The sequence below is a fragment of the Camelus dromedarius genome, chromosome 11 (genome assembly GCF_036321535.1).
Source record: "Camelus dromedarius isolate mCamDro1 chromosome 11, mCamDro1.pat, whole genome shotgun sequence".
NCBI lineage: Eukaryota > Metazoa > Chordata > Mammalia > Artiodactyla > Camelidae > Camelus > Camelus dromedarius.
In genome coordinates, this window is record NC_087446.1 from 20,155,802 (window position 1) to 20,177,873 (window position 22,072).

The 22,072-nt window shown below is 36.5% G+C and overlaps 1 long non-coding RNA gene across 1 annotated transcript in view; it reads left to right on the plus strand.

Annotated features, from left to right (window-relative positions):
• Positions 1-22,072, plus strand: part of LOC116156461 (uncharacterized) — a 117,554-nt gene that overhangs the window by 84,275 nt on the left and 11,207 nt on the right. The window contains exon 7 of the long non-coding RNA XR_010383138.1: positions 2,977-3,096. This is a non-coding gene — a long non-coding RNA (uncharacterized LOC116156461). The remainder of the gene's footprint in view (positions 1-2,976; positions 3,097-22,072) is intronic.

Genomic DNA, 22,072 nt, shown 5'->3' on the forward strand with positions numbered 1-22,072 from the left:
CTCTTAGACTAGCCAAACCAATCCTGAAAAAGAACAAAATTGGAGGACTCACATTTCCTGATTTCAAAATTTACTGCAAAGCTGCAGTAATCAAGGCAGTGCAGGACTATAAGAAATGGACATATCAATCAATGGAAAAAATTGATCTAGAAATAAACCCTTCCATTTAAGATCAATTTATTTTTGGCAAGGTGTCAAAGGAACTCAATAAAGAAAGAATAGTCTTTTCAACAAATAATGATTCATATATATATATATATTCCTTTCATATTCTTTTTCATTATAGGCTATTACAAAATATTGAATATAGTTCCCTGTGTTATACAGTAGGACCTTGTTGTTTATCTATTTTATATATAGTAATTTGTATCTGCAAGTCCCAGACTCCCAATTTATCTCTCCCTCCACCCCCTTCCCTTTCCCCAGTAACCACAGGTTTGTTTTCTGTATCTGAATATCTTTCTTTGTCTCTCCACATTTGCTTTCTCCTTGATTTGTGCCCTAAGAAGTGATTTGAATGCACTGTCTCAACAGATTCCCTGGCTCTTATCTTCCTTTTGGAGGTTGGGAAGAGAGTGGAGGTGGGGTATTTATTCTTCTATCCTCCTAACTGCTGTGTGGCCTCCCTTGACTGAAGATTACAGCTCTTGTTAGGGGGCCTTCTTCCTTTAGTCAAGACCTCCTCTGTGTTCTTGGTAACTCCCCCCTCCCCTTACCCCTTTAGGCTACCTGCTATTAGGGTAGTGCATTATTCCTTATTCTTTACCCTATAATCTGCCACACCATTTAAAAAGACCCTTTGTTAAACTCTTCTCAAATTGTATGGTTGGAGTGTGCTACTCAAACCGCCTGAAAAATCTACATGCTCTCTTTTGCTGATCTCATCTAGTCTCGTGGATTTAAATTTCATGATTCCTCTGATATCTTCTAAATTTCTACCCATAGCCTCCACCTCCCCTTGGGATTTCTACATGAAGTTTCCCCTTGGATATCTTCCCTATACCACAAACTTAACATGTCCCAAAACTCCAACTCTGATTCTCACCCAACTTCCAACCTCAAATCTAACCTCTTCACATACTTTCCAGTCTCAGTAAATGGCAATATTATTATTCCAGCTATGGAGGCCAAAAAGTCTAGAGTCATTTTCTGACTTCCCTCTTTCTTTCAAACTCCCCATTCGATTTAACAGCAATCCTCTTACCTCTATCTTCCACACATTTTCATATTTTAACCATTTATCACCACCTCCACTGCTTCCCTCTTGCTCTGAGCCATCCTCATCTCTGGCCTGGATTACTGGAATAGGCTTCTAATTTGTTTCTTTGTCTCTTTTTACAGTTCACTCTGGTCTTTTCTCAATGAGGCTGTCATACTGGTCTTCTCAATATATGTCACATCATGTCTCTCATCTCCTCAAAACCCCCCAGTGGCTTCTCACCTCACTTGGGAGTAAAAGCCGAAGACCTTAACATGGTCTAGAAGGCTCTATGCTCTGGCCTTTTGCTCCAATTCCACCCTTTACTCTTACCTCTCTTTTTGCTCACTCCTCTCGTGTCACACTGGTCTCCTTGATGCTCCTCGAATGCATTGTGCTCCTGCCTTGAAGCATTTGAACTTCTTGTGCTGTCTTCCTGGGACACGTGTCCCCTACAAACCTGTATGGCTGGCTCCTTCCTCACTAGGTCTTCTCTGGGGCTTCCTTCCTTCCGCTTTGGTGCTCTTCTTCCTCCTTACCTTAGTTTCTTTTTTCTTCCTAGCACTTTTACCCTCTGACATATATATTCTTCTGTATATTTGTGATGTGTTTCCCATGCTGCCCCCTCCCCTGTAGTTAGAATGTAATTGCAATATGCAAGTTCTTTGTTTTATTCACTCCTTTTTCTCCAGAACCTAGAATAATGCCTGACATGTCCTGCTACTCAATAAACGGTTGTTGAGTAAATCATTGAGTGGATGAATGAAAAAGCTAGTGTGATTAGAGAATTATCATACTGGCTTGGTAGACAGCATTGACAAAATCTCTAGAGTTTGTTTTGTTTTGGGGCTCCTGGTCCACGGTTACATTGAGGATAGTACGGATAGAATTATGAAGCTAGGCGGTCTTTGAATAAGTTTCTGGTCTTAAGGCTGAGTCTTTTCTTTCTCCTCCTTTCTCAGATCCAACACTTCCTAATAAACCACAGTCCCTAGCAGCAAGTGAGTTGTTTTCTAAGCATCCTACTTGTGTCTGATAGTTCCAACCCAGCTGAAGCTTCAGGGAGGGTGCTGGGTTCTGGCTACTCATCCGCCTGCCTTGTTCACTGCCTTGACTTTCTGTTCTGCTGCTGGCCAGTGGAGATATTTATCTTAGTCTTGTCCCCAGCTAATGTCATAATAGCTTTTATATTTTTATACATTTCCAATCATGGCTAAGGGCTTGGAACAGAGAAGGCATGGTAATTTATGACCTCACTAAAAACCATCCCAATTAGAAGTCCCCATGCATTTCCAAACAATGTTCAAATTGTTGCCAAATTTAATATCCAGGAGACAGCACATAAAAATTCAGATTTACAGTATATCTTGAAAATTTGGAACATCTGGCAATACTCGACCTGCGTTTCCATGGGTGACAAGTGAGTGGAAGTAAGTAAATATTAAGACCCTCCAATGGGTCGTGTACTTTACAAGTTGCCAGGTTTCACTACTGCATGTTTTCTTTAACTTGACATAAAAATGACTTTACTCCTTTGCTGTATCTTCCTAACCCCAGTAGGTATTTTAATTTGTGATCCCTATTTTGGGTACATGATGAGCTTAAGCACTGGGTAATTTATTAAGAGGTTAAGAAATAAAAGCCATTAAAACAAAAAACATAGTGCTTATTTTGAAAAGTGTGTAAGAAATGGAAAGAGCGAGTGTGCAAGTTTTTTCTCCTGTCTCTTTGGGCCTCAAATTTCCAAAATCTAGTAAACTGCAACTTTTTCTTTTTAGGCCAGACTTCTGCCTTTTTTGATTAAACTGTATATCATTGAATGCCCTGGAGTTCAGAGATCCTGTTATACAGGGAGTAGCACAGCACTGTTAATGTCACGTGTCTACTCTTCTGTCAAGGTAAGATCTCTCTAATTCAATAAAGAATGAGCTCACTTGATGATACTGACAAGCTCTGCATCATAAGTTGAACTGTGTAGTTATGAGAATCAAATTTTTCCATATATACAAGAATCTGGGTAATCAGTTCCTTTTGCCTGACTACCATAAATAGTCTTCCTGGAATAATCTGTGGCCAGTTTCAAGTATTGTTACACTTCTTGAAGTGTAAATTTCTGGTTTATATTAAATAATGATTTCTGCCCCAAAATGTACAGGTGTACAAGACTAACCTGGGAATGGGCATTTGCCTAGTTTATGTGAATGGTGGAGTATCAGGAAAACCTGTTGCTCCCCATGTTTACCAGTGGGTTATGGTTCCGGAAATGACTTTGTTTCTTATTGATTCAGGTTGATGCAATGAAGCTATTGTTGAACGGCACATGTTTGTGCCATTTGTCATCTCATTACAGATTTCAGCCTTGCAAGGGCAGTTAACACAGGGCTGCTTGCTACTTCCTAAGTACTCTGCTGGAAAACTTATGACATCATAGCTTATTACTTATATACACTTATTACCCACCTGCGCCTGGGTAAGGGGGCTTGTTTGTGGTCTAGAGAGTTTAATTTTTGAAGTATGGTTTTGAGGTTACAGCTGTAAGCCTGTTTTTCTTTTCAATTGTTGTTTTCTTTCCATGAAACTTAGAACTCTCTCTTCAAAACAAACATTTGCTAATAGCTAATCACTACATTTCCAAGGAAGCATCGTTATTACCCAGGACAAGATTTAAAGAAAGTCAAACATTAAGCACAAAATTTAATAGTAAAATCAGACATTATTAGTGTTTGTTTAATCTGACCTTATTTTTCCTCCTGGGCTTGAGTTGGATCAATTCACTTTGAATGACACATATTGTTTTCATTTATCATTTTTATTATTTTGTCATTGTTTGAATATAAACCCTGATGGTTGATTCCACTCAGCATTTGAGGAAATCTTTAGCTGCTTACTCAAGAACTAGAAGGCAGCTTACAGCTTTTTTGGGGAAGATTTGGTTTATAGGAAGGGATAGAAAAATGGATTTTGCAGACACACCTATTATCACCTGAGCCTAAAGTAAGATAATCTCTTTTGAGTCCTCTAGATTTAAGATTCTTCTCTTAAAGTCAGGATAGGATCTTTCTTTCTAGAAGTTCTAATAGTTTCCTTTCCCCTTCCTTACTATTCAGATATGTTTAAGCCAAAACCACTCCATTCTTTTTTCTTTTTAATCATTTTACAGATTGTCCTATCTTGTCTTTTGGGACTCTGGAATGTGTTGGAATTTCATCTTAAAAGTCCAGTTGAAATAGAGTTATTTGGTAATAATAGTGTGGGTATCCCTCCCACACTGAACTACAATCTAGTTGACCATGACCAGCAATGCATCTTCTTTAGTCAGATTCTCCTGGGTGATCAGGACAGAGAGTCACTCAGGCAACTTCATGTGAATGGGGATATTCTGGAAAGATGTGAGGGGATGAACAGCAACAGAGGAAGCCTCGTTAGCAGCTGTACAAGGGTCCTTCATGGAATCCCATTCATCATTGTTCAGTGTTCAGCTTCTGCAGCTCTAGTGATCTCATATCATCTTTGGTGACCTGGTCATCTGCCCACCCACAGAAGTGGGCATCTGGAGCTCCTCTCAAATTCAAATGCCCCAGCTTTCTTTTGTTTCTACTTCTCTCTTTTTCTGATTTATTGTCCACTGCTTTTTTCCTATTGCTTCTGTCTTCTTCTTATGATCTCTCTTTCTCTCTCCATTCTCAAATTCAAAATGACTTTTGATCTCATTTGAACTTCTAATGCCTTGCTTCTTAAAATCTGGTCCTCAGACCAGCAGTATCAGCATTCACTTAGAACTTGTTAGAAATGCAGAATCTCAGGTCCCCCCTCCAGACTTGAATCATATTCTTCATATTAACAAGATCCTCAGATCTGGAGAAATATTCTCTAATGTGGTAGCCCCTTTACTTTCTCCCAGTCCATCAGCTCCCACCTTCTTATCTTTTTTCATTCTTTCACCATCATTATTTAATTTAGATCCCACAGTCCTTTATCTGAATAACACTCTCACTGATACTGTTGACTCCCTTGTGCCTTTGTCTCTTAAACATTGATTTTACATTTATCTAAAAAAAGCCCAACTGTGGGTGAATATATCTATGTGCCTGCTCTGTATCTACAACTTAACAGTTTGGCACTACCAAAAAAGTCACTTCTCAGACAGACTGATTCCAATACATTCTGCTTAAAGAATTTAAGTAGACTTAACTGCCAATTCTTCAATGATTCCCTGGTAAATTCTCTCTCTCTATTTTCAATGATTGTTTTTTAAGCATTCTACACTCTACTTGAACCTTAAATAGTCTTAACTCCTCGTCATTCTCGGCAGATGACTTCACCTCCTACTTCCTGAAGAAAATAGAAGGCATCAGATGGGAACTCCTTCAGCTTCCTGCTACCAAATTCATACAGTTCCATCTGTACCCATGTTCTTCTCTTTTCCTTCTGTTTTAGTATAGAATATAGTCTCCTGATCACTTAGGGCCAATCTCTCCAACTGTGTTGGATCTCATCCCTTCACGCCTTATCAGAAATCTTACATTACCAAATCCTCCTCTCCACCTTCACTCTGCTATTTATTCAATGTATCCTTCTCAGTTGGATTATTTCCAATCACATTTAAACTTGTTTATATCTTTTCCATCTTAAAAACAACAACCTTTTCTTGACTCCCATGTTCTCCCTCCAATTCCTTTCAATCTTTTCCATTTCTTTAAATCTAAATTTTCTAAAGAGCTTTCATTATTTGGTGAGTCCATCTTCTCATGGCTAACTCACTCTTCAACCCTCTTCAGTATGGTGGTTGTTTCTAGTATTGAACCAAAACAACCATGGCTAGGATTTCCAATGACCTCCATGATTTAAACTTAATGGATATTTTACAGTAATTTTTTCCTGATCACTCTTACCCACTGTTTGCTTCTTTAAACACGTTCATTTTGGCTTCCAGGACACCATGCTATCCAGGTTTTCCATCTTATGTTCTAGCACTTTCTTCTCTGTTACTTTGGAGATTTACCTTTCTCTCATTGGTTAATTCTAAGCACTTTCCCCTTTCCATTTTGTACTCTTTTATAGGGTCGGTCTTCAAGTTCGGATATTGTTCTGATAGAGGTTGGGGTGCAAGACGTTCAAGTGAAACTGTGAGAAAGAAATTGATCTCTGGTGTAGTCCCAACAAAGCTTGGGCAACTCAGGGGTGGAGGGGAGGACATTCTGAATTATGGACTCACTCACCATTAAATTAAAGGAGAGGCTCTTCTTCTCCAGTTTCAGACTTCCAGTTTATTTATATTAAAATTTTCATACTCTTGCCTTACTTATTTACCAGAAGTGGGATGCCCAGAGATGGTGTGAAGGCCTATGAAGAAGTTCTCTCAGCTGAGGCAGATGCTGAAGGAGCTAAGAGCTCGAGGATGTCTGTTGGGAGATGTGAGCAGTGGTACATTTTTGTGTCTATCACATATTCTCTCTTGATAGTATCGTCCATGTCCATGGTTCAATTTTCATCACTTGGCTAATGGTTCCCAAATTATTTATTCCTCCAGACCAGACCTCTGAGTTCCTGACATATGCATCCAATTATCTATTCAATATCTCTACTTGGATGTCTCCAAGGGTTCATAAATTCAACATGTCTACACCCTGTAACAAATCTTGTCAAATTTATCTCCTAAATATCCTATGAATCCATTCACTTCTCTCCTTTTCTACTGCCACTACTTTAGCCCACAGTACCATTTTCTTTAGTTTGAACCCCTGCAAACTCGTTCTATTTGATCCCCTCATATCCACTATACCTCTTTCATCAGTCTATTTTATTTTTTTAAAAAATTTTTTATTGAGTTATAGTCATTTTAAAATGTTGTGTCAAATTCCAGTGTAGGGCACAATTTTTCAGTTATACATGAACATATATATATTCATTGTCACATTTTTTTTCACTGTGAGCTACCACAAGATCTTGTATATATTTCCCTGTGTTATACAGTATAATCTTGTTTATCTATTCTGCGTATGCCTGTCAGTCTATTCCTTCCCATCCACCTCCCCCTTGGCAACCACAAGTTTGTGTTCTATGTCTATGACTCTGTTTCTGTTTTGTATATATGTACTTTCTTTTCTTTTTTTTTTTTTTTTTTTAGATTCCACATATGAGCGATCTCATGTGGTATTTTTCTTTCTCTTTTTGGCTTATTTCACTTAGAATGACATTCTCCAGGAACATCCATGTTGCTGCAAATGGCGTTATGTTGTCAGTTTTTGTGGCTGAATAGTATTCCATTGTATTAATATACCACATCTTTTTTATCCAGGCATCTGTTGATGGACATTTAGGCTGTTTCCATGTCTTGGCTATTGTAAATAGTGCTGCTATGAACATTGGGGTACAGGTGTCTTTTTGAAGTAGGCTTCCTTCTGGATATATGCCCAGGAGTGGGATTCCTGGGTCATATGGTAAGTCTATTCCTAGTCTTCTGAGGAATCTCCATACTGTCTTCCACAGTGGCTGCATCAAACTGTATTCCCATCAGCAGTGTAGGAGGGCTCCCTTTTCTCTATAGCCTCTCCAGCATTTGTTATTTGTGGACTTTTGAATGATGGCCATTCTGACTGACATACCTCATTGTAGTTTTGATTTGCATTTCTCTGATAATTAGTGATATTGATCATTTTTTCATGTGCCTATTGATCATTTGTATTTCTTCCTTGGAGAATTGCTTGTTTAGGTCTTCTGCCCATTTTTGGATTGGGTCGCTTGTTTTTTTCTTGTCAAGTCATATGAGCTGCTTATATATTCTGGAGATCAAGCCTTTGTCAGTTTCATCATTTGCAAAAATTTTCTCCTATTCTGTAGGTAGTTGTTTTGTTTTCCTTACGGTTTCCTTTGCTGTGCAGAAGCTTGTAAGTTTAATTAGGTCCCATTTGTTTATTCTTGCTTTTATTTCTATTGCTTGGGTAGACTGCCCTAGGAGAACATTTTTGAGATATATGTCAGGTAATGTTTTGCCTATATTTTCTTCTAGGAGGTTTATTGTATCTTGTCTTCATCAGTTTATTGCATTGCAGCCAGAGAAATATTTTCAAACACAATTTTGAATATGTTACCTCCTCTCTATGCCCAATTCCTATCCCTTCAGGGACCTGCCATTGTTATTTTAGATAGGACATAACCCTCAAGGGCTTCTGTGATTTGGCTCCCATCTATGTCTCCAGCTCATTCTATTCTTTTCCTCACTCCCTGCATTCCCGTGGCACTAATTTATTGAGTTGTTTATTTTTCTTAATTTCTAAATGGCTCACAAGAATCACACAATACTGTTCTCTCTACTAGTAATATTCTTCTCCCATTCTTTGGCTTTTTACCTTGATTTCTTCTTTCTCTCAGCTCAAGCTTCTTTTTTTTCAGAGAAGACTTTCTTGAGCCTCTCATATTGAGTCAGATTCTCATGACATTGTTTTACTTCCTCATAGCATGTGTGTTAGAATCTAAATGTATACTCATTCATGTGATTATATGACTAATGTTTGACTTCCCCATTAGTAAGCTCCATTCTTCAGTGTCTACCCCACTTGCTGCCCTGCCTGACCCAGAGTATTTTCTCAATATGTATATGTTGAATGAGTGTAGATGTCCTAAGCCAGAGCCCCGTGTGGGATTGCTGTAGCCACCATTCAATACAGAGTCCATATGCAGAATTTTTGGTTCAGGCTACCAAAGACACTATTGGTTCAGCCTATTGGTTGCTTCTGGGGAGTATATGGGTTGAGGCCTGCATAGGCTAATCACACACAACCAACCTCAGTCAGTAATGCATTAGGAATTTCATTTGGTTGTTTTCTCAGAAGGTGCCTATGAGTATAGCAGGTCTTGGAGAAGGAGATCGGCTCTTCTCCAGTTTCAGACTTCTAGTTTATTTAAAGATTCGATAACATTAGATTAGAGTGTTCGGTGGATATAAGAGGAATATACCTACCCATGTTTCTCTTCTCTGACTGTTAAGTTAATGTTATCCTAAGCACAATTTTGAGTAAGCAAACCCTACTGAATGTGCTATTAACTCTGACTGAGTAGAATTGTTGGAAAGTTACTTTAGAAATGCTCACTGTAGCTAATTGACAATGTACAAAATCTAAACATTTTGCTCATATAAGTGCATGAATACTAATGGCTTTCCTTTGATTGGAAAATTCTCAAAGTAATTTGCAACACACAGGAAGTTCACCAATACCAGCCAGATCTAAGACTGCAGCTAGGGGCAGCTGTTTCATGCAGCACAGTTAAGCCTTTTCAAAATGCAAATGCAAAAGAACACCTTATTCAACTGAAACTTCAGGAGAAATTTAGAAAGGCAAATGCAATTATGCAAATTGGACAGCTGCCAAAGAAGGAGTTGGCCAACATCTTTAATTTTGTAAAGAGGACTATTATCAATTTATATGTATAAATCTCCTGGAGAGATATTGAGTCCTCTAGGGTACAAAGTGAAGAGATGTTTCTCATGAGGAGTTAGTAATATGTAAACAATAATGTTGATGCCAAGATACATACAGCATTTGCTATCAGACAACTAAACTGCATATAATTAGACAATGCTAAACAGTGGCCAAGGTCTAAAATTTTTATTATGCATGACTTTTTAATTTTTTTAACTTCTTGGTGATAGCAGACAGAAAAGCATATCAGTTACAATTTTGTCTCTTGAAAAATGGCTTGGAAAAAAATCTAGTCAGAACATATACAAACAACCAATGTTTAGAAAATAAATGTTAGTAAATGTGTATATATATATATATATATATATATATATATATATATATATATACACTTATAATTTCTTTTACCCCCAAGGTGAAATCCTGAGCTCAGTAAAAATTCTTTCAGTTTCTTTTATAGTCTTCTTTCTTTCTTCATAAGCCAAGGGATCAACTGAAAAGAGTTGATTTTTTTTTGTATCAAAAATTTATAAATAAATTGATTGGGTCATTAAACATGAGTTCATTTTATTGAGCACCGAGAATGTGCAAAACAATGTATTGGGTATTAGGGATAACAGTGAGCAAAACTAGACAGTCTCTATCTTTCTTGGCATTTATAATATAGACAGTATGAGAGACTATAATGAAGTAATCACACAATCAATTGTAAAGCTCCAACTGTGTCAAAAGGTGTCAAGGAGAGGTACCCAGTACAGTGCTACAAAAATAGAAAATTAATCTAATGCATGGACTGATGTTGTCAAAGAGGTCAGGGATAGTTTCTCCTTTGAAGATGGGATCTTTGAGCAGAGCTCTGAAATATGAAAAAAGAAAAACCTGTCAGGCCTGTGTGACAGCTCTGTGATGGGAGGTTGCTTGATATTTATGAAGAACCAAAGGAAGACCAGTGAGGCTGCAGTGGAGGGGGCATGAGAGGGGGTATCATATGACAAGGGGTAGCAGGAACTGGACCATGCTGAGCTCCATGGGCTATGTTAGTGACTGGTCTTTCCATTCAGAGCAATGAAAAATATTGAAGGCAACAAGATCCAATTTGTATTAACTTCTGTGATTAAGTCGATTAAATTTAGATTGCCAATATAAATTTACCAAAATATGCACGGAATAATATACATGGGCAAGATATCTGCACATTTTACTTCATAATATGTCCTTAAATATAAGAGATAGTTTGAAAATGGATTTTGCTACTCATTACCATTTTGAGAATGATTAATAAATAAATTAAATTGAATTCATTGAAAAATAAAAATGGCTTTGCTTTTTAAATGTTGAAACTAACTTGGTCAAAGAAAGGTTTAAGAAAGTGAAGATTAATAAGTATTTTGAATGTAGGTGAATAGAGGGTGAGAAGTAAGGAACAGACTGATGAAGATATGTAGAGGAGAAAGTGAAAAATACAAGATTTAGGTTTGAGTATTCAAAAAATAAAGAGTATAATATTAGGTCTGGGCATTAAAAGACCATGTTTAGTTTGACTGCAAATGAGACACTAGGAAAGTAAAATGAATGAGAACAAGTGATAACATTTTGAGATACTTTTTTTTTTTTTTTTTTTTTTTCTGTTTTGCAATCTCTGCATCCCTTCCTTTTTGAGAATTCTTTCCCCACTGTTAGTCCAGGTAGTTTGAGTGGAACTGACCCCACCCACCAGCTCCAGGGGTAGCCAATTAGAGCACTGAATTTCCTGGGCCACAATGATTGATTTAGGGGTGAGCCTGTTATCCAAGAAGATAGAATAGAAGTCATTCCAGTAGTAATTTTTGAAGCTAACAGGGAAGATATGCTCTCCTTTTTGGAGGGCTGGGGAGGTGGAGATGGCTAGTGGAACAATGTATTAAGATTCAAGTGTTCTTTTTTGCCACCAAAAAAAGAAGAGTTTGCCTGAAAAAAAAAAAAAAGACAACAGACAGGAGGACAGAGTCAAGAAGTGGAGAAAAAGACAGATTTTCAATGATGGTGATTAATCCCTGGAAACAGATATATTTTGAAATTTCCAATTATACAGACTGATTGTTTTTTTGAAAACAGGTTTAAGCTAGAGGTGAGTTTCTATCATTTGAAAGCATGAGTCTTTCCTTTGCAGTAACCTTGCAAAACACTCATACCTGAATCAGTTTAACCATCTGTCATCTCTGTGCACCTGGAATCTTAAAAATAATTGTAGAGTCATTGTAAGAATAGCTCAGAGATGTAAAGTACTGCTGGAGATCACATGAGCTTGAAGGTTGGCACCATGAAATAGTTATGGCTCACAGCAGAGCTGGGGACCTTAATACTGCTTGACTTTTTTTTTTTTTTTTTGTATCTCAGGTTAAAGTCTCTCCCATTCTCCTCAGCTATTTTAATTTAATTATATTTTTAAAATCTCGTTTTACCCACTATCCTATCAATTCTACCTTCATTCTTGGCATATGATGCTTCCTTTTACTTTATTTAGAAAATTGAAACCACCTGGTGAGAAGTTGCTCTACCTACTAATGATACAGCATCTGCACTCATCCTTTCTTTTTTTCCTCCAGGACAGAGCGGGAAGAGATGTTCTTCCTCTTGCTCAAGATCTCTATCTTGTGCTTTGGTTTCCATTTTCTCACTTCCCTGTAGACATCTGTTGATCTTTCTGTCTCCTGTGTTATCCGTCTCTCTCTATCGGTTCTTCACGTGTAGTCTCTCCCATTAAAAGTAATCTCAATTTCATATCCTTCTCTACCTATGACACCTTCCTTCTTTATTTTTTTCCTTCACAGCCACACTTCTTGAAAGAGGTACTTAGATGTCTCCATTTCCTCACCTCTCATTGCAGTCTGACTTCTGCCCCTAACTTGGTTCAGTCTGCTCAGATAAAGGTCACCAATGACTTCCATATTGCCAAATCATTCCTCTCCTTATCTTCCTTGACCTCTCTGCAGCACTTGACATTGTTGATAGCTCTTCCTTTGAAACAGTCTTCTTCCTTGTCTTATCTGCCATGAGCCTCTCTTCAGTGATGTAAATTTTAACTCTCAGGTTGTTTTCTTCTATAGCTCAACAGGAAGGGATCAGCCTGCCGCATGACATGCACAAATTTATTAAACACTTATATTTTGTGCTAGGCACATTAGCTTATGTAATTATAAACTACACTCATTATCCATGCTGTACAAATTGGTAAGTTGAGGCTAAGAGAGATTAACTTGCTTAGGATCACACAGCTGGTAAGACATAGAGTCAGGACTTGAATCCAGAGTTTGCTCTGCATTATTTTAAGTAAACTTTTTAATGAAAAATACAAATAAAGCGCAAAGAGAAAAATAAATAGCTTGATGAAATTTCACAAAATGAAGACATCTGTGTAACCAGAAAACAGATCAAGTAGCAGAATGTTCCCAGCACCCCAGAGATAAGGAAAACCCATTCATTGTTATTATTACATTTTAGTACTTTTGTCATGTAAATATACCACTATTTGTCCGTTCTACTCTTAAATGGACTTTTAGATTGCTTTCTGTATTTTTTCTATGAGTATTCTTGTATACATGGAATGAATATTCTTGTATACATCTTTCGATGGACATTATGTCCATTTCTGTTGGCTGTAAACCCAGGAGTAGAATTGCAGGTCATGGGGCATGGCTATGTTGGCTTTAGTGCATACTGACAGATGATTTTCCAAACTGATTTTGTCTTAATGATTGACAACTGCAGATCCTATATGCTCAAAATAAGTCCATTATTTCCCCAGTAGAATAGAAAAGTTTTCTTTGTTTCTTGATCATATTCCTTACATGCATCCTTCATGCAGAATTTATTTTTATATGTATGGAGGATACTTTTATATGTTCTAAGCTCAAGATGTATTATTCTTTTATTATTTCATTGACCAAAATTTTTATATCCTTTATTCACCCTCAAACTAGAATCTTGGTCTGAGTAAAATTCTTTTCAAGCGCATTTTGTTCTCATTTCTCTTTATCCAAATGCAATAGGCACATCAGCTAGCACTGCATTGTTACGTTGCTCCAAATGTGGCTGCCTTTCACTTGCCGATGCTTAAACACAATTCATAGACATGGGAGTCAAAGATATAGTCACATCCTTTTGCTTAAACATTTTTCCTAGGGTGGGGGTGGCGGTGGATTTTGGTTCAGTTAGTTCCATGGCAAGTCATTAGTGCCAGAGCAAGCAATTATTTTTGCACAGTGCTCTAATTGTTATTCCTACTTGGACCAGATGAATCAAACCCTAGAAAATCATGTGTGATGGAATACATACTGCCGACCCAGTGATTTTCTGTCAAGGAAGCCCATTGTGAGGACCAGTTTTCCACTGTACACTTTTGAATAAAGTCTCTTCATTCTTTGAGAGATTCCTCTATCCCACAGATATGCATAAGTTAAAGCCTAGCTGAAATGTTATGTGAACATATGCAAGCAAAAATGCCCCAGATGATGTCGCCATGTGTTTAGCTGACTTATATTTACTTCATCCTATTTGCCTCGCTCATATGCTCCAGCTGTTTCTTCTACCCATTTTTATCAAGTGAGGACTGCACTTGCCAGGGCACCCATTCCCACCACTGGGTTCATCAAAGCAGGGAAAAAAAAGTCATCCCTGGGACTCCATGTAAATAAATAAAGTGGTGGCTAGATAGGTATATAATGTATATTTTTATTGATATATTTGACATGTATCATTGTATAAGTTTAAAGTGTACCACATGTTGATTTGATGCATTTATATATAGTAATATGATTGCCATTGTTGTGATAGTTAGCACCTCTATCACATCACAGAATTGTCATTTCTGTTTCTTTGTGGTGGAAATAATTAAGATCTAGTCTCAGCAAGTTTGATGCTTTTAAGAGAATATTATTATCTATATTCACCACACTGTGACTATAGTGAATTAGATCTCCAGGATTTATTTAATAGATATATAATATCAAGTAGTTTCTAAGTAAGTCCTCTGGAACGACATACACAGTTTATGATCTGTAAGTACTTAGGAAATAATAATCTTTTGTTGAGAATGAAGGCTTTAACTTAATATAGAGGTGATATGGCAGTCAACATTCAGAGTTACATAAATTATTTTTCTGTATCGATGATGAGGAAGAATATGCCTCTAGAAGTAAATGTACTTTTTGCCTTTTAAAACTAAGCTTAATATTCACATTTACTGGGATTCTGCAAACTGGTAAGAAGTAAGAAATTTCATGAACTGATTTGATGTGTGGATGATCAGTTTTTTTAAATACTAACATACTGACTCAAGGCAGCCATACTGGCAAAAAAGCAAAAGCTTTGACTGTGTCTACTTGTGTCTGATGATCAGTCCCATGAAGTTTGCCCTTTTTGTAATGCATGATGTGATGAGTGTTTAATGTTACCTATGTCCTGAGGCATGAGTAAATAGCAAATGAAATTTTTTTGCCAACTATATTGTTCAGTTCTAACTCTAAAAGTTCTGTCATTTTTATTCCCTCTCCTCCTTTCAGTAAGTTATTTGAAAATCTTTCCTCTCTCCCCCTCCACTGTTGTTCTGGGAAAGATGAGACTGTTTAGAAGAGCTTTCTAAACTCTATTCAGAGGGCATGGTTTTCTTCTTTTTCTATTTCAGTTTTCCTGAGAGGGCAAAATCTGTTGCAGATTGGTAGTTGGCACGGTTAAAGCCTCACTTGGATATTCATGGAGTCAGGCCAAGGTTTAGAGATCCTCGCTCAGTCTCTTTATAGTTGTGTCATTATGTTCAGGTAACTTTAATCTGTCAGATTCCTCATTGATAAAACACCAACTATGATAATGGCTCACATTTATCGAGCAAGGCACCAGTCTATGTACTTTACATACATTAACATTTAAAAGTCACAAGAATTCTTTGTGCTAGGTTCTATTATGATTCCTGATTTACAGATAGAGGGAAGATACTATTATTATCCCAGTTTTACCCAAAAAGAGAAACTGACGCCTAGTTTAGCTGAGGTTAAGTTACTTTCTTGAGGAACACAGCAAGTATACTGCAGAGCTAGACGCTGAACGGGACGATATGCTATATTGTCTCTTCCCTGCCAGGTCAGGTTGTGAGAATTAAATAGTTAATTCTATTAAAAACACATCACCACGTACATTACCTAATAAGTGCTCAGTAAGTGGCAATTATTACTATTTTCACTGAGGGAGCAGGGAAGGAAGAAGGCATAGCAGTGAGAATGGGAGGTAAGGGGTCTGTCATTTTCACTGTGGATCTCCCTTACCTTGAACAATGTTTTGCAGTGAATGAATGAATGCAAAATGAGTGATCTTATGGCCAGATCAAATTGGACAGAACTGATAGAAACCCTATATAAAGGTGTAAAGTGTTGTGTGTCATAAATGTCCTTATTTGATTAACGACCCTTACAGTTTGCTTCTAGTCATAATAAAGTTGAGAAAGGAATGTAGGAATAAGAGAAATGAAAAGAGGCTATAAGAAAAAGCCCTAAAGATGCTAATGTTATAATAATTTTCTCAATTTATTTTATTATTTGTAATTGTACTTATGGCATATGAAAGAAAGAAAGAAAGAAAGGGAGAGAGAGAGAGAGAAAAAAAACCCATAATGTTCATTTGTCATAGCCAGAAAGAAAGGATGAACATGCTGTGATATACTGGAATTAAAAAATAATGGTTATTCAACCTTTGGGAAATTTTGTGAATGCTATTTCAAATTACTTTTTTGAATGGAAACCAGAAATAATGCTAATGTGAAATGTGTCAATTCATGTCTCTAGGAGGAGAAAGAACATATTCACTCCATTTTCAGTGTATATATTCACACAAATATTTCTAAGAATAATGATGGTGATTTGCTATCCTTGGCTGATGATACTCAAATACCTTATTTAATTAAAAATGTATTTTATTTTTAATAGGTTGGGATAAGAGCTTGAGTTGATGATTAAATGTAAAATATTTGTATCAACTGCTGTGTTGGTACGGGATATTTTCTTTTTTGCTCTCTGGATCCAGTGTCTACCATTTTCCCGTCTCCTCTGTGCCCTAGGAGCTTGAGAGTATGTGCTACTTTAGTGTCCTTGTCCTATGACTTCTGGTTTGGTTTGGACAATGCGAGCCCAGGCAAGAGTGGAAGAGAGGTGGGAGAGAGGGAGATCAGGTATTTATTGCCTTGTGGCTTCCCTGAGGGGTCTCCCTTGGGTGCTTCCCTCTTTCAAAGGTTGTGACCTCCATCAGGTGTCTGTCTCCACAAGACTGTCCTTTTGCCTCTGATAACTGCTCCCTGCCCACACGTCTAGGCTTAGGATGGTAAACATGTCCCCCTGTGATTAGCCATACGTACCACCCTATCCCTTGTGCTGTCCCTAGACCCCACTCACTCTTTTAGAAAGAGTCCCTTTATTAAACTCTCTCTACAGACGGCCTAATTTGAGTGTGCTCTCCTTTCCCTGATGTGACCCTGACTGACAGTCACCATATAGCTGCATGTAACCACCCCGATTCTTCTCCGTAAGGATTCTGAATTTGCTTTTCACCATAGATTCCTCCAAACCACTGAACATGAGTACAAGTGTGTATTTATTAGATATCTAATACACTCAGTGCTTACACTTTCCTCCACTCAGTCCCATCTTTTAATAAAGTACTTGTAATTTACTCTGAAGTTCCTTTAACTTTTAACCCTCTTTATCTTCAGAATGTTTTGGGCTCAGTATCCCCAAGGCACTGTGGATGGAAATAGCTGAAGCAAGGAAATGTCCAAATAAGTGGTTATTTTAAAAATAAACAGTATTTTTACTTTCAGGGAACAATTTTAGGAAATGCTAGGAAGTTGGAGACAAGTTATTACTGAAAAGTAAGACTAATGGAATCTTATAGGAATCAAATGTGTTGTCCTACCTTAAATACCATTAAAAGGTAAAATTGTGAGAATGTAATTTATTATTATTATTATTTTTTAATTGAAGAATAGTCAGTTTACAATGTTGTGTCAATTTCTGGTGTACAGCATAATAGTTCAGTCATACATATGTAATTTTTACTATTTGAATAACTTCAGGGGAGTCACAGATTATAAATGATGTATAAATGACAGAGGTAGTATAATTCAGGGGCTAAGCATAGGGGCCCTGTAGGCAAAATCCCTGGGATTGAATTCCCTACTCTGCCACTTATGTGCTGTATGACTTTGAGCAGATTTCTTATTCTTCCTCTACCTCAGTTTCTTCATCTGTGCAATGGGGTTACCGTACCTCAAAGTATTGTTGTGATGAATAAAATGTTAATACACGAGAAGTAATTAGAACAGTGCTTGGCATATAATAAAACACTATGAGTGTTAGCTATTATTATTACCATAGAGAATGCTGGATATTTTCAGCATTTTATTTAAAAATTTTAGTAGGAAAAATAGGTTTGAAAAAGACATTTTAAAGACCAATGCAAATGAAATAATAAAAATACATATAGCTACAGAAATTCTAAAACTTTATAGCATCATTTTGAGATATATTCTAAGGACTGCCCAGTGTTGATGATGTATTTTTTAATATATTAATTAAGTATATATATATATATATAAATATTAAGCTAAATTTAAACTCCTAACTGTTCATGGTACTTAAATGACAAAACTAACACTCATATACAAAACTGTAAAACCAATAAAATGTAAGTTAGTGATAATTAATTTAATGTGAGGGATGAGGTTTTGCTGAAAGGAAATTGTCACTTATTATATGAATTCTGACTGTTGAAGGATAGGATCTTTTGAGCTTGGTATGCCTATAACATATTTTATGATGACTCAATTTTGCCACCATTTTTTTTTACAAGTTGGACTATAAAGAAATCTTTGTACACAGCCTGCCATGATGTCATTTGGACTTCACTTGGCACAGATTCATCATTTAGGTATTAAGTCAATCTCTGTTCTTTTCTCATCAACTAGTGACAATTGAAGCATTACTCTTTGTTGACAATGTAGTTATAAATACAAGCACAAACACAGGCACTTAAGTTGAGTGGCAGTATTGAGTTTTAAGATCATTCAAGTGTTCCACAATCTCTTTTTAATTGCACTATTTAAACATCAAACTAAACATATGACATTAAAGAAAAATATCCACAGAGCACCCTCAGACCCTTAAAAAACTCCCAGGGATCAATTTGAGAAATAATGAGTTACTGGACTTTCCCCTCAGAGACTAGAGGTGTCCTTTAAACTCATGTTATTAAAAATTTACAAAAACATGTCTGACAGCCACTGAAGTGTGATGGAGCAGGGAAAGAATGCACGCTCTGAAGGAAAAAAATGTGTAAAACAGATTTCCTGAAAGAATGTTGCTGATTATGGACACTTTACAGCTAATCTGATTTTCTAAATGATTACAAGTGTACTAATATAATATTACAGTAGTTTAAAAAGGAGATGCTAGCTATAGCAAGGTAACACAGGCACCATCATTCTAAAGGATTTTAAAAACTTAATTAAGGTTCTGATTTCTCTTGTTCAGTTTTGATCCTTGTTACTGCATTTCTAGAGTAAACCAAGAGTAAACTCCAATGTACTAAGTCAAGTGATTCTTGGGTACTTTCTCTCTAAGACTTAGTAAGATATTAAAGCCTTGGTTTTCTATTAAGATTATTGTAGACTTTGTCTCAGTGGGAAAACTAAAAAATAAAAATTGCGTCCAAAAATGAGACTTTTAACTGATATTTTTAGTTTATTGCTAGATGGACATTACCGTCAAGAGAAATATTCCTGATAAGACCCAATAAAAAATCAACATACCACAAAAAGCAGCAGAAATTTCAATATAAATATCATTATCAACAAGCAGCGTTACTAACTAGCAGCAGCTGTTTACTGAACTGTCACCAAATGACAGGCACCAGGCTAAAGGCATTGTCTGGATTTTCTCATTTAATCCACACAATAACCCTGTGATTATGAACTATGATTATCCCCATTTTGCAGATAAAGAAGTAGAGTAGCTTGTCTGAGGTCACATGGTCAGTGAATGACTGAGCTGGAATTTGAATCCAGGCAATCCGAGCCTGTTTTTGTGACTCTAGGCTGAAAAGCTTCCTAAAATAGTTCACTGGTTGAACCAATATGAACAAGTGAAAAAATTTTCTACCCCCTTAATGACCCCCCTGCAATTTGCATTTTTCACATGGTTAGTAGCTTAAATAAGGCCCCCATGTGGTATTTTTTAGGTTGAAGTACTAGAAACATCACTGCCAATGAGGTATATAAAATGATAATTCATTCCTCCTATTTATTATATTTACAGTAATTGAGAATAGTAATTCTTATTAAAAGAGAATTACATAGATTTGACAAGTGAAATTTACACTGAGAATTAAATGAATCTTATAAAAATAAACCTATTCTAAAATTTCGTTAAAATTTTACATTTTTAAACATTAACTTTGGACACAACAAACTATCAGCTGTGTGGCGAACTGTTCCTTTGCCCGAAGTTATTGCCTAATTAAAACATTAACCAGAAGCACTGCAATGTTGGATGACAAAAGCAAACCTGGAATGCATACATTTCACATAGTCTAACAAAGAATTCTCAAGATGAACCAAATAACTAAATAAAGTGGCATTTAAAGCACTGAATATAATACATCAATAAAGTAATTTTGAATTATCTCATAGAATTCAGGGATAGAAATAAGCAAGTAGAATATCATGTCCATGCTCTGCTGCCAAATATGTATTTTTAAACAAATGAAATGAAAAGAAAAAAATCAAACCAAATAAAGACACTGTATGTTCTTACTTAGGGTTATTTTTTTTTTAAACTTATGTATGAACTTTGAAGGTGATAAAATAGAAAGAAGGGCAAGATATGACTGTCATATTAAATATGTTATATATATTTTTCTGTTTATAAAAGTAAACTGTGATCCTTGTTTAAAAAAATTCTAACAATACAGAAACATTAAACAGCAAAAATATCCTATAAATTTAAAACATGCTTACAGATTTTTACCCTGCATATAGTAATATTAATAGCATATAGCCTCTATCCATATTTACATGTATATATCATATTTGTTATATATATGCATATATATTTCTTTTTACAAAAGTGCAATCACATTATATATGCTATTTTGCAACTGACTTCTTTTTCCATCTTAGTAGTATATCTTGAATATCTTTCAATGTCATTACATGTTTCCTCCCAGTAACTGCACACTATTCCTTTGTACCATAATTTGTTCAGCCAATCCTTTATTGGTGATACTGGAGTTGTTTCTAGTTTTTCATCATCACTGATGATGTATAAATACACTTGTATATATTCAGTTAGATAGAACTTGGTGATGATATCAGGATAGCCATAGCTATACTTTATTAACAAGCAAACTCATAGTCTCACATGCTTGATACAACATAAATGTATGTCTTGTGTATATACTTTGCAGATTTAGGTGACTCTTCAGGCAGGTGTCCTGTCTGTGCTGGCTCAGTATTATGGGACTCTTTGACCTTATGATAATCATATCAACAAGGACTTTTTGATCACTGTGACAGGAGAAGAATGAGCTAGAAAACCAGGAGCTACCAAGTAAATCCTTCTATTGGAAGATAACTTTTGCTACCATTTTATTGACCTAAGGAAATGACATGGTCATGCCAACATCATGGGATTGGGGACTGCAATTGTTCTATGTGCCTGATAGTGGAGGAGATCTGAATACTGCCAAAGAGAAGAAAGAACTACCACAGTGATTAATTCACTGACTGATTCTGAACAATAAGAGAAGAGTCCAAGATTTCAGAGAGTTTTTAAGCTTAAGTAAGTGAGCATAGGAATATCATTAATTAGATCCTGGGGATCTTCATGGAATAACCAGTTAACTAAGATAGGCTAGAGACTAGGGTGGGAGATGGGATCAATGCTTATAAATGCTCCTGTGCTGGGAGAATTGCCCCAGTAACCGCTGTGAACTGAGGCATCTTGTTCTGGAGATCAAGATGGTTGAAGTAAAAGCTGCAATTTCAGTCATGGCATAAGTGATAACTGGCAGTAATACAAAGGTGAATATGAAGTTCTGTTAACTCAGTAGGTGAAGACCAGGACTGGTAAGGCCAGGGTTGGTGACACTTGGAATTCTAGGGTCTGAGAACTGGCCTTGGAGAATGCTATGGTTCTAGGTGCTGGGATCGATTCAGGATCCGAAATGCAGTATCTCTGGGGAGATCCGGGGCACAGCAAGACTGGTCCAATGGTTCTCAAGATTTTTGAGTTCTAGCACACTTTCTAATGCTGGAAAGGATAAAAATATAAATATTAGTTTGAAAAAATAGGCAATCTCTGGAAAATTGAAAATATTATACAGTTATTGCGCATATCACTAGGCGCATTTTCACACTGAGGGCCTGTTTAAATAG